The sequence below is a fragment of the Lepeophtheirus salmonis genome, chromosome 11, assembly GCF_016086655.4.
Source record: "Lepeophtheirus salmonis chromosome 11, UVic_Lsal_1.4, whole genome shotgun sequence".
Lineage (NCBI taxonomy): Eukaryota > Metazoa > Arthropoda > Copepoda > Siphonostomatoida > Caligidae > Lepeophtheirus > Lepeophtheirus salmonis.
The window spans coordinates 12,281,341-12,300,159 of record NC_052141.2 but is presented as its reverse complement, the minus strand read 5'-3'; the positions used below and the strand labels follow the sequence as shown (position 1 = coordinate 12,300,159).

Sequence of the window (18,819 nt, the reverse complement as noted above, 5' to 3'; positions counted from 1 at the left end):
CCTTTCTTGATAACCTCGGCCAACTGGAGGATTTGGTTGGCCTGAGCGACCTTTTACGGACCCAGCATTGCCATTGTACTGTTTATAGTTTTGTACTATTAATTTATATTCTCTAGATGGATGGAGTAGTCCAAGGAAGTAATTAAAAAAGCCCAAAAAGTGCAGGGTATCTTGTCCACAAAATATAATCACTTTTGAAGCCTGGATTTTTGGCATGCAAACATCCCGTACCTGAGTTCAGGGGATTGTTATCTCTGGAGGAAGGTCGAGTATGAAACCTGTGCTAAGTTTCATTAGTATGTGGTTACCCTGAAGAAGGCAACCTGTACAATGACAATGCTTAATTAGCATGAGGTTGCCCTAGCCTGCCAATGCTTATGGCCCCCTATGGACGAAATAATTGTCTGGGTGACCACCTTCATTTTTGATTTTTTAATACGATAAGGCAATGACAATATGACTGAACGCATGTGGGATTTCTCCCAAAGAGAAACCTTTACCTGTATTATTTTTTTTATGGGTGGATATTACTTTAATTTGCTATATAATCTATGATCAAAAAAAGAATAATTGCAGAAATATAATAGGATATTATATTAATATTTTCTGATTCTTACAATGTTCTTATACAATCGACCTCCTTTATTATTGGCATTCCCTAGGCAATTTCAAATGAGAGAAAAATGTTTAATCAATATGTAAATCTTTTCCTCTCTTTTTTTGTTTTTTTTAAGTATATATATATAGATATATTCTCACACGTAATAAATTAAATTAGCATTCATTTTCAGCCCATTTTATATTAAATTAAATCTGCTTGGTGGAATTTTAAAGGAAAAAAAGATATGTACTCTAGAATATATTATTTCATAAATTTTTAAGCGTTAGGTCCTCAAAGCTATATTTATTTATATTCAGCATCAAGTTGATGTCTTGTACAGACAAAAATAGAGCAATGTTTTAATCATTATCTTGTGTTTGAGCTATACGTGGACTCATAAATCGGATCCATACATGAAACAAAACATCCAATATTGCTTAAGTATGGACCAAAATTCTTAGAAATTTCGATACTTGCTCCAATATTTTACAGAGGGTATTTAAGTATTTCAACTTATATTATAAATTGCATCATATTTAAAGAATTTTGAGGATCTCAAAAATAATTTTACTATGTATAACGGACAAGTTTTCAAGCAATCTTGATGAAACTTTACCATATGGCTTTAAGAATACAAACAGACTTTACCTTTCAATTGAATACTACTTGATTCTCATGATAAACACTGATTTTTTTAACTAAATCAAAGTGAAATGTACTAAAAATCCCTCGAAATGGCTAGATGACTACCTTATTTTTTTACTTTTTGGAAATAAAAAGTAGGATAATTAAAGAAAAATGTTTTTTTTCTCCATTCTAATAGTTAATTTACGAAGTAAATTAACTATTTATACAACAATGGAATAAATATTTTTAATATATATTTATGTCAAATGTAGCATAAAACTAGTCTAAATTTGATAGACCTTGAGGTTAAAGTCATTTAATTTGTTAGTCCCATTAAGACATGATACAATAGCTCCCTATTTTCCTTAGTATTCATGAAGAAAGGGGTTTTTAGCTAGAAAAATAGGTTGTTTAGGCCCTCCAAATAGCTGACCGAAATCAAAAATCCAGACGTCAAATGAAAACGCTCGATAAAAAAAAATTGTCTTATTTTTGTAGCCAGCAAATATTTATTACTAGTGTTATGTCGCGTTCCTTATTTAGGACTGCGGTCAAGGTCCACTTGAATGTCCTTAAATAAAATAAAACAGATCCTTTGTGACTTGATTGATTTTTTTTTTAAATTATATTTTATCTATAATATAATAAAACGTCATAAGGACCTATAGAACTATTTCGAAGACTGTACTGACACAAATAAATAAGGACCCAGACAAGAATATTTGATACACATAGTACTCATACTTAGATAAATGAATGTATTTGTTATTACTTTTATATTTCTTATAAAGAATGGGAAAATCCGATATATAGAAATGAAAACCGCTCTCTTTTTTTGAAAAGGTCAGTACGCTAACATTATTAAACCCGTCTCAAATTGATGAATCTGTACTTTATTCCAGGAATCTTTCTGGGTACACTATATATGTTTGCCCACACCTCATACTTTCTCTTTCTATCTGAAACTCAGAGACAGCTACATCGGAAAGTTGACATTCAATTATTGCAACCTTTAAATAATAAGGAATATACTTTGAGAAGAATAAAGTATATACAAAAATTAATGGTGGTTTTTTTTTTTTTTTGTTTTTTTAATCATGAAATAACCTAAACATGTTTTTTTTTTTTGGCGAAAAACTTTATTTTCTTCCCAATATGACGACCTTTAAACTTGATACATTTTTGTATACGTTTTGGCATCCCTTCATACAGATTATTTAAAGTATCTGGAGAAGTTTTTTCCCAAACTTCTCTCAGTTTTTTTTAATTCATCCTCTGAAGTTGTTAGAACATTTTCATTGAGTTTCCTCTGGATTAAGGCTCATATATTTTCAATGGGAGACAAATCAAGACTGTTAGCAGGCCATCTGACTTTGCGCCAGAAAAAATCCAGTTTTTCTAATCCCCACTTTTGTCCCTTTTTGGAGTGGTGAGCAGGGGCATGCATGGGAAAGCATTCAAAGAGTGCCTCAGGTAGTTGTGGACAGATGACACTAGGATATTGTATAGCCCTTTGAAGTCAATCTTGATGCAAGTTTCCTTGTGGATTACCTATTTTTGGTCAAAGATTTTGAAATCACCAGTTTGAGAACTTTGTTAATTTTTTTCTTCCTTCCTCGACCCTTCTGATTTGGAAGGGTTTGTTCATCCTTCCTTTTCTTACGCCAATTCTCAATGGTTCTGAGAGCTGAGATACAACACGTATCACGCAATCCTTACTCCAAACAGAAAAAGAGAATATAGATTGATCTAAATAATGAAAATAGGACTGAAAATAAAATTACTTTGCGGCTGCAATTATAATGAAACCATCTAAGGTATTTACAATATATATTTACTCTCAATTAGCATTTACAAGGCTCTCAAAAAAACGTGAATGGATCAAATAAATCTTTTGTTTTTTTCGGGAAAAACTTAATCAAGTGTTTGTGTGTATATTTGTATACATATTATATAAGTGTAGCATGTAGCAATTCCATAAAAAGCGCAACTTTCTAATATTACTCAATTACTTTTCTGTAAGCCTCTCCTTCATTTTATTTTTATTTTTAATCAAGCTTAATCAGGGGAAATGAATAGGAAAACAGAGTAAAAGTAAATACCGGGTTCGTAATTGACACATTGAATATGGAATATGAACAACCTTCATTTGGGAAACTAGGAGGGGCTAGATTAACTCAACATCAAAGAGAATGGACACATGTGTTGACCCATTTATTTTCTTCAATGTACCCTCCAACAACTTTGATAATGGGTTTAAAACTTCACGTTGACATGTGTTAAAAATGTAATTGGAGCTCATCGAGCTCCAAAAGGCTTGACTGCTTTAATATCAAATACTCTTGTCCGGTAGGCCCTGGTTTCGGCATGTAGGGATGATGCAACCAGCCTTCATCGAACTTTCGTCTCAATAACAGAAGCCCAACATTATCTTTTCACTTGCCTTTGTAACTGCAAAAGGGATGCTGCCTTTACAAACGTTGAATTATGTGGCATGAGCTCGGAAAGATTTGTGTTGGGATGTTCTGAGAAGCCTCTTTAATGTCATCTGAATATATTTTATGTTGCACAGCACATCCATTCTTCTTTTAATTTCAATGCTGTCATTAATGGCCTTCTCGACGTTGTAAATAGTCTGTCTGCTTGCCTTAGTCAAGTTTCGGGTCTCTGTTGGTGTGTTCTAAGAAAATTAGAGCATATTCTTTAATTTGTTTGTGAGCCCCTTTTTTGATTGATTGGAGGGGAGTGTCAATGTACAAAGTATTTCAGCTGATGGAGAGAATTATGTGTAACCTCTTCTTTTTTATTATTATTCTTCTTCTATTTTATAAGTGTCCAAATTTGAAGCATGCATTCGCTAATATGTATGTCATTAGTCGTTGAACACTTTTAAAATCTTTAGGTAGGGCTCTATTGAAGGTTGAGAGATTATATGTGAGTAATTAAAATTATTTCTGCATATATTTTGTAATTTTTTTTTAATAGAAACCCACCTGTTGACATCATGACAAGATGTTTAATGTACAATTATGTTAATCTAGAAAATTAACACGGTAACCCCAACAATTTGAAGAATGTTTTGGAGGTGATTATCATAGCTATCATAACATTTCATTAAATAAGCTGCGAGCAGCTAAGATGAAGGGGGGAGGAAGGATGGAAATAAACAAGGACATGGTCAATAATTACTCTGATGTCAATCCTCAATTCCACTCCGAGTCCAATTAGGAATTACACTTATAACTTCAAAGTAAACCCCCAGAGGTGCTCTGCATCTTTCAAGTGCACACGTATTACTAATGACTTTATAATTAAATGTTCCTTTCTCTAGGATTAAATAATAATGATAACAGCTTTAAAAAAAGCTGCTTACACTTTTAATTCTACTAATGAGTGAGTTAACATGGGAAACTCTACCTATTCGATCTGACGGCCTTTTACGTTTACCACTTCAAATATATTTTTAAAAAACTTAATGCAGCAAAATACTGATTGATCCTTAGTCATGAGGTTTTCCTAGCCTTCTATAAATACTTCGGTAAATGAGTCGGACCTCCTTCCACAAACCAATCCTCACGCAGACGTACATCATCAAAAAGTTTGGGTCTAGCCGATTTTAGATGAAGGAGATGTGGCCACCCTCATCAAGTAACTCAACCCCACTCGACAACTACACTTCATAGACGTGAATTGAGCAGGAGGCTTTTAGGATTAGACACAACGATATTTAATGTCTTCAAAGGATATGTTGAGAACGCATGGACGAATATCATAAGGAGTCCAAAATTGATCAATATTGCGAGGCCTTTGGCCATCGAGTGGAGGCGTGCACCAAAGCTAAGGGAATAGTTTTCTTGGAGCAAAATGGCAAATATATTCTCATTAATATATTGTATAGTATATATTTTCTGTAACAACGAGGATTTCTTGCATATGATTCATTTTTGAAGAAAGTCCCAAGTGTTCTAGGACTCATGACGCACCCAGTATAATATGCAATAGAATACAAAACGAGGTTATCTCATAATTAAACTACGTTGAGATCATTTACTCTTCAAAAAACATAAACTCACAATTTGAATGCACTTTTTTTATAATTAATTAGTCGAAAAAGGATAAATACTTATATACCCCTATGTATACACATATTTACTAGGTAGTATGAAATTAAATAAGACTCCTTAATTAATTGATTATTTTCTCCTTTTATCTTACAAATATAGAATCTATTAATGGGTCAAGTACTCAAGGTATGGAAAAGGTTAAATAGCCCTTTTTCCCCAAGATATAATTTATTAATTAACAATAGAATTTCAAAGATGATAATACATTTTAGTATGTTTTTCTGAGCTATCTTCATCATTAATGTAGCCGCCCTTAGCATAAATGGTAGCTTCCAAGCGGGGGCGAAAGGCTTGGAATCTGCTTCAAATGCAGTCCTCTGTCATTGAATCCCAGTGCATTAACTCTTGAAAAAGATAAACATACATAAATAGAAACAAACCGTACAAATTTCAATGATTGTCTAATCCTATGTGGAAATTGTAATCGAATTAATCTAGATTCCTTCCCTCCTTCTCCAATGATATTCAACTTTCCCCTGGCATTGTCTCCAATTTTGAGATAGAATAAGAAAGTATGAATTGTTGGCAAAGATACAGAGTGGTCCATTAGAATCTGAACACCTTGAATTTTAAATTTCAACAAAATATAATTTAGTAATTAAAAATAGAATTTCAACAAAATTACAAGCATCCAAGCACCAAGGCCTTGAAGGCCTTGGCGCTTGGATGACTGGGAATAAAAAGAGGTTGGAATCCGGGCTTCAAGGGGTCAAAAGTGTCAAAAAAGAGTTCAAAAGAACTCGAAGGACTATTTCAAAAGAGTTTTGCAACAGAGGAGATGGGTTCCTTTTATTGCTGGTGTGTAAAGTGACCTCTTCACCCTCACAAGTCTCTTTCCATCCACTTTTTGATAGTTCTCCTGAGAGTCTGGTGTGAAAGCCCGATATCTCTTGTATGGGCCCATTTTATACACACAATTTTTTTTATACCCTTAATTATTTAATATCTACTGTGAGTTTTCTCATGGAAAATGGAAAGTAAAACTGAGGTTTTTTGGGGATTTATCTATTAAATTGCTTAAGGGAAATTTGACTTTTAGATCAATGATTTCAGGTAATTTTTCCCTACTTTTTATTTTTGTTCAATGTTGTTTTTAAGTTGACACACAACAACTCTAAATATATGTAAACTATAATTCCATTTTGTATTTATTTCAAATCGTGAATAAAAAAAGACGCATAATTCAAAGGATAAAGCTATTTTGTACCAATTTACGACCAAACTTTTTTTTTCTTCTTTGATGTCAGCCTTCTTTATCTTCTTTCAATATAATTGAATCAAAGTTAAGTTCCTCCCTCCAACACAAACAAAATTGAATTTGTTAGATCTTGAATCTATTAAAACGTATCTACAAATAAAATAGACTTTGACGAGAAGCAAATGATTTTAATTTATGGAAATACTCTCAACAAAAGCTTTTAAAAAAGTAAGACTCGAACAATAAGATTAATTGAATCCAAGAAGGACTCGTAAAAATAAGATTAATTGACTTCCTTTTCTCCCATTTTAAAAAGCAGAGCTTCAACAACTTATTAATTACACTTCTAAATGATATAGCGAGGAAATTTCAGCTGTCATCAAGTACATAAGTGTGTTTAATTCATTGCCTAATACCACCCTTCTACAACATAATATATAAAGCCCTTACAAAAAGAAACAGTTAAAGCCTTTATAAAGCTTACTACAAAATAGTTTATGATTTATTTTATTTTAGGCTGTAACTAAAAATCAATGTTTGTATATTTATATTACCGTCCACCCTATCAGTAGGTTCTAAGGTAAATATATAGGGTAGATCCAAATTTTCTTGGACCGGATCTTTAGACTTGAATAATTGAGTAAATTTTGGGTATCCCAACTTTTGGATTTAGATCTGCAACTAAAGCTCGAGAGATACTGTTCACGAATTTGATAAGGAATTTAGATAAAGTTCCGACTTAAATAAAATAAGATGAGTATTAAGTTTTTATTTTTTCTAATTACTGACGCTCAAAAATTAAAACTGAATATTATTACTAGATTTAGGATTTTGAGTGATTTTTTTTGCCAAAATGAGCAAGAAAAGGTGTTCAAATTTTGAAAAATGAGCATTTTATATTTTAAGGAAAAAATTATTATTATTTTTTTATTGTTATTCACAACCTTTCCTCAAAAAAGAAGAAAATCCAGGCCAAAAATTAGTTGGTAGTTCAACCATTCTTCCAACTATTGAATAATAGTTCAAACTAATGGATTTTATTTATTTGCAAATACATATACAATTATTTGTTAATTGGACTAACTAAAAATAATGGCTTTCGCCTGAAGCTATTTTGCCTCAGAAAATTTTGGTTTAAAACAATACACCTTAAAGGCATTTTGTATTAATATACACATGGATAAATTGGGTTTAAATACGTCGTTATTGATTACTTTGGTGGAAGTTGATATTCCAAAATCATTTAATCAAAACATGTAATGTGTATTACTATAATGCAGATAAAATGGTTATTTTTCTCTGTTGGAATAATGCTTTTGCCTCATACTATGTTTGTTCGTCTACCATTGAGCATTTAACAAAATAAATAATCAATCATTTTTTATAATATTTGCTAACAGAGAAGTGATTAGCACTTCCTCCATTCGAATTGTGGTCGTTTTTCACTATTTTTATTAGTATACAAATTTTATTACCTATTTTGTCTCTGGTTTGAGCTTATTACAGAGTAGTTATTAATCTTGGATTTCAGTCTAGATTTCCTTGACCGGTCTCATATAAAATTTCCGTCTATATCGGTTCAAAGGAAAAGTTCGGTCTTAATCGGTCCAAAGGAAAAAATCGGACTTGACCGATTTTACAGATAAAGTGTTTGTAACATGACATCATATGATTTTTCAACTACAATAACGTTATACGAAGTTCAAAAGGGGGATAGCTTTGACATTTTGACCCCCCTGTTTCTTATATATACACAGTATTTGTTCTAGAACTTATCGTGTACTTTTGAGATATTTTTTTTTCAATGAATTATGGTTGATCTAGAAGATAGAAAATGTTATTTCATATCTCAACCGAAAAATCGGTCCAAATCGGTCTAGAAAAATCACTTAACACCGAACCGAGAAAAAAATCATTGCTGGACCGAGTTCCAATGGTATAGGTATGGATTGGAAGTTGGGGCATCATTACATCATTTTTTCTGCAGAAAAAAAAGACTAAATGTGTTTTATAATAGTTAAAAATTAGTTAGTCATTTTTATTCGAAATAATTACTTTAGTAATGCATATTTCACCTTATATAAGTGCGATCCGTTTAGGCTAAAATGTATTAGAAAGATTAGGTTTTGTACTAAAAAAAACTTATTGGACGATTGTATTATTTTTAGACTCAGATTTGTTTGAGCTATCGTTAAGGATTGGCACTAACAAAGAGAAAAACCCCATATTTTAAAGTTAGTCTATAAATAAGGCGAAAACGCAAGCCCCGCGGCTGAAAATCTTAATAGAGTTGTTTTTTGTTTCTGATATACCACGCCCTTGAAGGCCAATTGTCACAAAAGAGGATGCAATAATAGAAATTGTCGAGTTTGACCGTTAGTTAAGCACTGTTTTGAGTGCAAATGAGATAAACATTCAGGGAAAGCCAAAATGCCCTTTGTTTTTACTAGACCTTAAATTATCCTAAAGGGAACAAAATGGAAGGGGATGAGACAAGTCAAAGCAAAACATTGATTTGTTAGGGCCACCCTAATACACATATATATTTATGTATCTGTTCGTGAAAGCTTGTTAAATTTATAGGTTTGTTATCGAAATGGGTAATGGGGAAAGAAAATAAATTATATGAAATAAACATATGTATGTTTGAAATATTTCACATATGAAAAGGAATGAGACATTTTCCTGGAATATCATTTTAAATTTATTTAAATTGGAAGTTGTGTGATTTGACTAGGGGAAATGATGAATATTTTAAAGACTTTTCATAATATATTCTCACATCCTTCTAGTATCTGTTGGCAGTTATTCACCAAGTTTCAGCCATTTTGGAAGTGGAGTTTTCTGCAACACTCGGCTGATGCCCCCATTGTAGTCCCCTATTTGGATTGTATTTTTGTTTAAGCCTATATAATGGTTTATCCAACAATCTACAATAAATAATCGGCGCCAAAAATCGGATTTAATGTGCTGACAAAGGTTTTTGTCAAACCCGTCATTTGGATGGGTTACAGAGATGGGAGCATCGTTGAAAAATAAAAAGTACATAAAAAAAATTGTATCTTTTGTTAGGTCGGAGACTTTTCAGACCCCCCCCCTCGTATTAATGACCACGACGTTGGAAAATACACTGACCAAATGGACAAGGAGAAAAGCCGCTCCTGCTAAATAGGACATGTTTTATTCAACTCTATCAATGCATAAAATATGTCCTCCGGGTATGTAAAAATTAAAGAAGACAAAAATGAACGTTATAATCCGAACAATTTTGAAGAATCTTAGAGAGGTGAGCAGCTTAGATAATGTATTAGATCACCTGTAAACAGGTTGTGGTGAGAGGGAGGAAATATACATACTGAATACCGTCTACACCAAATTTTAAATAATACTGACACAGAACGAATTTTTGTAGGACCAAAATAGTTCATTCTACCAAAAATCAGAACAGTCGTGTGTACCACTCTTGGACCTTGTGTCTAAAAATCTTCAAATACTTAAAAACTATATATGTCATAGATGGAAACATCAATGAACAATGATTAAATTCCAAGGATTTATTCCAAAAAGTTTTTTTAATGACAAAACAATTCTCTTTGATATATTTGATTAATCTATGTGAATATACATATATATATAAATATATTCCTTTTAGATTCTTTGTAGACAAGAATTAGAGCGTGGTGTATTCAAAAGCTCTAAAAAAAACTTAGATTGGGTATATACCACACGTCATACATTCTTTTTCTATCTCATAATTGGAGACAATGATGGCAAAAAGTTGAAATTAAAACATCTAACTTTTTATAATTAAGAGAAACTGAAATATATAATTGGAGTGGAAGGGGGAGGGATCCCGACTAAATCGATCCCAATTGCTCGAATAAGTTTCCACGTAGGATTGGACAATCTTTGGAGTTTGTACAGTAGATTTATATTTATGTATGTTTATAGTAATTATCTGTTAACCCTAATATATATAAGTCAGATTACCTTCTTTCATAAAGTACACTTCGTCTTTCAAGAAAATAAATAAGCCCATAACCTTTTAACAAAACTTTTTTAAGTGAAAAATAAATTTGTTAAAATGAACTGTACAAATAGCTATTATTACCACCATTAAAAAAACTCTGTCATTCAATTATATATGACTTGTTTTTTGACATATTGTCGATGATGACCTTGATGTGGAAAGGGATTATTAGGAGGAAACGGTCAGCTGTATATATGAACAGTTAACTTTCATTTTACAGTTATTTTCTATCAATAAATTATTTTAATGAACCCTTTGGATTTGCTGTCAATTGCAATTAAAATAGCTACAATTAATCGTGACACTAAAAGAATAAGAAATGGATATGTTAGGTTGGGGGAATATTCATTTTTCTATTCTTATGCTCTATAAGAAGTGTTAAAATCATCCAATTTAAGCCAAGTATTCCCTGGTAGTTTTGATAACTTGTTGCCAACGAGAATCCTACTTCATAATGTCCTTCTCGTAGAAGACTTTGTCAATATTGGCAACAAATTCGTACAACCAATTTTCAAAGGAATTTATTAAGGGCAAATATGCCCCCCCCCCCAAGCGCGTTGGATATAGACAGAAGCAGGGGGTAGTGACTTGGTGCATGTCCATAATGTAAAGTGGATGCATCAGAACTTCTCATCCCAGGTACTGGCGCGCCTTCAAAGATGTGTACGGTCTAGCGTTGTCTTGATGATGTCTGGTTGTCTCCTACTCATCGATGCTGTCTACTACTGTTCAATCGCCAGCTTCTAATTGTCAAGTTGTTCACAGTAGAGGCCAGATCAATAGAACAACTGTTGTGCAACACGAACCGGAAGAGTATCGGTCCCGTATACATTGCAAATTTTATTGGTCTCTTTCGACGCGTTTTTCCCTATAAGATAGTCAAAATTGTAAAATATAGCGCATTTCTTCTTTTGAGACCTCCATACTTGACGCACAACAATTCCTCACTGAACCAGCAAAGCGCAATACATTCAAAAAACGTTTGTAGTATACCCTCACACCATCACAACACTTTATCGTATGATCTGATGTTACTAATATTGAACAATCTATTATTTTTTAAAGAGTAGGGAATTTGAAGTTACTTACTATATGTACCCTAAATAAGGGGCAATAATCAGGCCCAACGTGAATTTTTATAATCAAATGAAAGTTTTAATTTATAGTTACTATTCATGGGTATCTATATATTTTTTTTATGTTGACACAGAATATGGATTCTATTTCAGAGGCAGATTTTTAATTTATTTATGAAATAGATATCTTGTAAAAAAAACATAATTATTTAAATAGTTTTTTTGCCACTTTTCCCCAAATTTCTTTGAAATTAAAGATAATTACTATTGGAACGACAGGATGGCAGCAGTCTTAAACAAAAGCTAGTCACCTTTATCTAGCATCTGTTGACAGTTATTCAGCAAAGTATCAGCTATTTTGGATCCGCAGTTGTTATATAAGAGTCGTTTGAGTGGATTGAAGAAAAAAATCTGAATTTTTATTTTAAAAATAGCCTTTATATAACTCTACACACTTCTCCCAGCGAATTTATAGAGGGGACGGCTCACAGAGATGGGAGAATGTCTAGGAGAAATGTGTACAGTTAGAAGGAGAATATGTTAAAAATATTCACATCAAATCACTCAAACGACTGTTACATAACAATTGTGCGTCAAAAATGCCTTAAATTTTGTGGGGTAACTATGGCCAGATCCTGGAGAGATGTGACTAGTTTTTATTTACAAGTACTGTCATTTCCACGTTGAACTATTATTGATATCCGACACTAGTATTGATATCCGTCCTACGTTGTAAAATTGAATACAACTTGTATTGTAAATAATTTTCAACTTTTACATCACTATATCCAGGTTGTAACAACGAAATCCAGCGCTTCATATTTCTGGATTTCTCTGGTATATACCTATAATGACGGAATTGTGCAATGTTTCTTTTTTGGTTTTTTTTTTTTTGTGGGGAAATGTACATCTAAACGTTTCACTAAGTAACCTAAACACTACCATGGAGGTAATCGCAGAAGATTTCAAACCTACTACATACTCAAAGACAGAAAGGAAGATACACTGGTATGATAGTTTTGATGATCAACGATTTGGATATTACAAATGCTGAAGTCTCAAAGATGACTGGGATATAAAAGAGAAGGGTTGTTGGAATAGAGGAAGGCCCTGGTAGAGATCAAGGAACTCAGTGGAGTAATGACAATGTGTTCCAGTACAGAAAAAGGTTTACAGTGGCATATACCTTGAGGCAGTGGGGTCTGTGGGGTTCATCTGTATCAAGGAAATCGACTGATACCGTCCCTAAAACCGTGGCTCTATAAATATGACTCTCTCCCTGCTCTTGGAGCACTCCTACGACTGGGTGTGCAAGGATATTTGTTCTCCAAGATCTCCCGACATCAATTATATGATTCATGTCGTCTGAAGCTACCTAGCGTCATAGGAAAGCAGAGTTTCTCAGACCACAAAGAAGTATCTGATCAAGTACCTGGAATGCAAGACTTTAGATCAGGGTTTAGTTTCCAGGTCCTTTACACGGGTTAGGACCGTTCGAGGCCACTATTTAGACCAGCGAAGGTACCATGGAGTGTAATAGAATAATAAAAGTGCAGGATCTCTTTGTTAAAACTTAGATGTATATTTGTCCTTCATTCTATAACTGAACACAACTTTGATTTGAATTACTTTTTGAGAAGAAAAAAACATAACTTTTATATTACTATATATAGATATATTCTTCTGAAATAGTTGAAGAAGAAAATGTATAGCTAAAAGGTAGAAAAAAAATGAAGAAAAAGAGTTAAGAATAACTTATTTAAATAAAGATAAACTTTTTTGTTTCTACATTCATTTTAAAAAATTTTTGACAGAAAGATTTATATAATATATATATATATATAATTTTTTCTAAAGACACAACCATTTACATGGTTGAGGTTTCTTGATACTTTTTTGGTTCTATTTATTATTGTTGCTGTATACAGGCTCTTCCGTATAAAATGCAACATCAATATCATTCAATATAGCTGCCTTTCTCCTAAACGACCTAGTGTGGAACTTATCACAGCAGTGTTTTACAAAGATAGGTTTTGGTTCGACTCAAGGAGTGAATATTGCGGCCTTCACTTGGGCCTTGTTGTGTATTAGACTCAGATGGTGCTTTTAACTGTCTGAACCAATTCTTTAGGAATCTTTGGCATTGATTTGGATTGAGTAGAAGCTTTTGATGGGACTCTCGCAGTCGCTCAGTACACTTTACAGTTTAGAGATATCTGATTGTGATTTTACGCACCGCAGATAGCTCCATAATTGCAGCTCTGTATTGCTCCATGCTTTCGACTATAAAACTCTTATTTCTCGGTTGACTTTGCTTCTTTTTTTGTTTTGAAGTTTTAAATTTTTTAAATTGATATAATAGCATGATTCATAAAACTAAAAAGAGCAAATCCTATGCCTTAAACAAGAATAGTTCAACAAAAAAAAAGCAAAATTCAATTAAAATAATAATTATAACTATAGAATTATTTAAATGATTTGGAGAAAATTCTTCAATAAAGTATAATATGACCTATTACTATTTTTTGAGTTCTTTTATTTAAATAAATACAACTTTTTTTAACATATGTTTTTGCCCAAACACGCAAAAGGCCGAAAAATTAACACTCGCTCCAAATAAAAAACGTACTCCTTGGGTAAGCATAGTCATTTATTTGAAGATATTGTTTTCATAGGAAATATCTTACTATAAACAAAATTGAAAAATATTCTGACTCAAAAAACGAAAACAGAAACTTGAGAGAATATATTCAAACTATTCTATATTCTCCAAGTAATAAGAATGTTATCGTAAGGGCTGTGTGGAAAATAAATAGGCTGATTACATCTAAGATAAACAATGCTCTAAGTCAAGAGGGTGAATGGAATTAAAAAGAACTTCGCAACAGAAGAGTAGAAACTCCCAATTTCTTTCGTATACTTCATACATATTGAGTGGATGGTTAAATTTGAAAGGTAAAATGACGACATCAGCCATAATTTTTTTTTTTTTTCGTAGATTCAGAAAAAAATATATATAATAAACCTACATGGCTATTTTATTTTTTTAATACTCAAAATATGATCCCTTCACGACGAAGAAAGTCTGGACATGGCGATGAAAACTACTACAAGTAGCCAATATCTTGTACTCCGTATAATCCCTCTAGATAGTTGCCTCTAAAGACTCCAAATTCGGATGAGGAGGAGCGTTGGCGCTGCTCTGTATAATCTCCCGCCAGAAATAGTCCAGCAGGTTTATGTCTGGGGATGAGGAGGCCAAAATTTTGAGAAAAAGTAGGTCCTACTAAAATATAAACGGATACTTTTTGTTTTTCCTGGATGGAACGTCATAACAGAGTAGGCAGGAGTGCACCTCGGTATTTTATTTCTCATCCTTGCCAAAGAAAATGTGCGGCATCTTCTTTCCACTGACAATGATGCCCAATATCAATAGTGTCTGTGGATCATTCTTCTCCACTGCCAGCCACCAGTTATTCCGTCTGATGTGGAACTGATCTTTTAGGAAGATCTTCTTGTTGAAATAGTTTTTCTCAGTGAAAATGGGGCTTTGTTACATCCAGATCAAAATCATATTATATATAGCAAGTCTCTGTTGTTTTTTAACTCACATGAAAAGATATTACTTAGTTCAATCAAGTATTTTGAGCTCTATTGAAGTTATGGCCCTCCTGATAGCATCATGGGTCACTTTAATCTCGCGCGCATTGTGTCTGATTGGATTTACCGTGAACCTTTTCAAAAAATCCTCCTTAAAGTAACTCTTTAGAACAAAGGGAGATGTCTTAATCCTATCTTAAGATTTACTCCGTCCATTTCCACACGCCAAAAAGAGCTGATATCTCTTTTTGATTCAGTCTGGCATATCTGGCAGTCTGGGAGAGTGGATACCTGTTGTCAATGTCACTCTTGTTTCGCCATTTCTTATTCGATGTTTTTTTGTTTCATTGTATGGACATCTAAATAGCATAAGTACTGCTTTTATTGACTGCATTAACCTCCATTTTCTATTTAAAAGAGCGCTATTTTATATAAATAAATACCCTTCACCCCCAGTACGTAGTGTCCAATTTTCAGTGACATATTTCCGTCAGTAATATCTTTTATATCCAAATTTCCGTGATAAATAAAGATGCGCGAGACTATATTTCAGAACCTTTTTATGATTTAAAAGACTTATATAGAGGTCCCTTCTATACGGTACCTTAAATATAATAAGAAAAAACATGTCTTCCATACTTTTGTGTTGTCGGAAAACATACGTAACTATGTATTTTTTCTTTCAAATATATCTTAGACACGTTCCCAATTTACTACAAAATATATTCCTTCCCACTTCTTCATAAATGTATGTCTATTTAGATAATAACAAAAATAATAAATTGAATATATTATGTACCTTAAAAACGTCATTATATAAATGGTTCAATTATCTATCTATATGCTCCATTATAATATTATGTATGTAGTACTTTGAAAAGAAATAGGTACATGGAGAGAATTTATAGGGAAAATCTCAACGACAATGATAATATTTGGAGTGTCGACATAAAAACAAACAAGAACAAAAATCATAAAACTGAGAAAATCTCAGTTTATTATTTTAATGCTTCGTCATGTGATATACCGTGAGATAGAGGTATCGTTGGGATTTTCTTCCACCAGCATACATTCGATATTGCATGTACACCAGCTGGCAATAAAAAAGTTTTGTTCTCGTTGGATACCGCACAATTTGGCAATCGCTCTAAAAAAAGGCTCGTATAGATTGGTGAAAAAAGAAATGTTAAAAAAAAAAACTCGCGATGCTTCAAAAGACGTTTATAAGATCGTCACAGGTAATGAATCTATGCGTATGGCCCCGAAACAAAACAACAATCGTGTGGGGTCTTCGAAAGCGAGCCAAATCCAACGAAAGTTGTTCGTGGAAGCAAAGGGTTCCTGTCTCTTCGGCAAAACTGGTCATATGGCGACTGTTCAACTAGACCATCGTAGGACGGTCAGTTCTGAGTGGTACATCACAATTTGTTTGCCTAGAGAAATTCGAAAAACGAACAAGAGAAAACTACTCATTGTTCACCATGACTCTGCGAGCTCTCACGCATCGTCTCAAAACAGCGCCTTTTTTAACCAGCCAAAACGGCAAATTGATGGGTCATCCACCATACATCCCTGACTTGGCACCCCATGACTTCTTTTTATTGCATACATCAAGAAAAAATGCATGGTCAACGATTTTCGCCGCCAAAAGATGCTGTTATAGTGTTTGAAAACCATGTTTTGTAGGTGCCTCAATCCGAGTGGAAAAAGAGCTACGACAATTGGTTTGAGCACGTGCAGAAGCGTATAAATCATGTTAGAGAATACTTTGAAAAACAATAGAACCGTATCTGAGGATAAGTATTCGCATTTTTATTATTAGTCTAGAAAAAAATACAGCAGCCTACGGATAAACTTCAAATTAAATGTATGCATTAAAAATTTGTTAAGATGAGAAATCCATCATTTATTTTGCACAAAAATTGCCAAAAAACTGTTTTGACTAATTTTGTACTCAAAACATTAGCTAATAATTGTACTTGCAAAAGCAAAAAGTTATGGAGAATAATGTCGTTGAAAAAAAAAACCCTCAATAACAAGGTAATTTTTGCAAATATTGCAAAAATTATATCATAAAATGTTCTTGAAATTAAAAATACTAATATGTACTACAATGGTATAAAACTTGATGTCCAAAATGCATCGTTTATTAAGAACAATTTGTTGATAAAATTGACGATAATTTATCGAAAAATACAAATATGGTGGTGCGTCAATATAAAAAAAAGTCTGGTACAAAAATCAAAAAAGGAGAAAATCCTATATTAATTTTTATGAAAATATACGTACTTGATTCAATTATAGCCTTATTGTTCAAATTTGTGGAATGATCTAACAAATACAAGAGCTTAAGCTATAACAGCCTTATATTGGCTCCTATATAGCCCTTTTCAACAAATTTTTTTTATTGAGACGAGCAGTCTTAACTATATTCAATACAATTAGTTGTGATGAGACAATTCCCAAAAAATATCCCCATTCAAATGCAATTCTAATAAAGATACCGATTCTTTAATCTTTTAAATAATATTTAAAGAGTAACATTTTACTATGAGGGGCATCCACAGGGTTATATATATTTTATTTTTTTTTCGGGAGGGGATTTTTTTTCAAAAGATATTTCCAATATCAAAATATTAAGAAAAAAAATATTAAATATACAATTCGAAAATGATTTTTTTTTAATTTACCACTATTCACAAAAAAATAACAATTTCAAAAATCAACAGCTGTTCTCAAGTAAAAAAAATGGAAAAAAAATTCAAAAATTATATTTCGAATATAAATTATTTTGATAAAACAATTTTAAAAATTAAATTCCTTGTATAAAGTCTTGTAAAAAAAAATCGAAATACATAATTATTCACATAACATTCAATTTTTGAAAAACATATTGAAAAATTAAATTAAGTTTTAAATATTTAATTTGTTTTTTAAACTGAAAATGAAATTTTCTCATTTCTATTAATAAAACAGAAATTCCTTAATATTGGGGGGATATTTTTTTTTAAATACAAAAAATATTATTCCTTCATTTTGGAGGGACCTATATTCTTTTTTATTTTTGTTTTTTTCAGCACCTACAAAACCAATAAATAGTTCAATATCGGTTACAAATAAGAATCAAAATCGCTAATTAAAAATTATTTTCCAAATGCCGCTCCGAATCCAGAAAAAACACTCAATTCCGATTAATTGTCCCATCACTAATAATTAGGAGAACACCCAAATGTTCATTAAGAATCATTTGTGAAAAAATCGCTGATATTTTGTCCTAAGGTACATGTGGAACGTCAACATAAAAACACGAATCAAGAACACGATAAAATCCAAATATATTTGTTTATTTTGATATATATAATATATATTTATACGGGAAAATATTTCAGGTATATTTAAGTAGCTATAGGTCTTTTTTTTCTAATTTCTGGTATGAGATAAAATATAAAGTAATTTATTCTATACTTTTAAACCCTTATTTGATTTAAGAGACACATAATAGCCCCAATGTGACCACTTTTGAATAAAATATATCCATTTATGAATCAATTAACCGGAAAGCC

The 18,819-nt window shown here is 32.2% G+C and overlaps 1 protein-coding gene across 2 annotated transcripts in view; it reads left to right on the top strand.

The window, feature by feature from the left end:
- LOC121126466 (uncharacterized) overlaps nucleotides 1–18,819 on the top strand; it is an 82,087-nt gene that overhangs the window by 36,243 nt on the left and 27,025 nt on the right. The window lies entirely within an intron of this gene.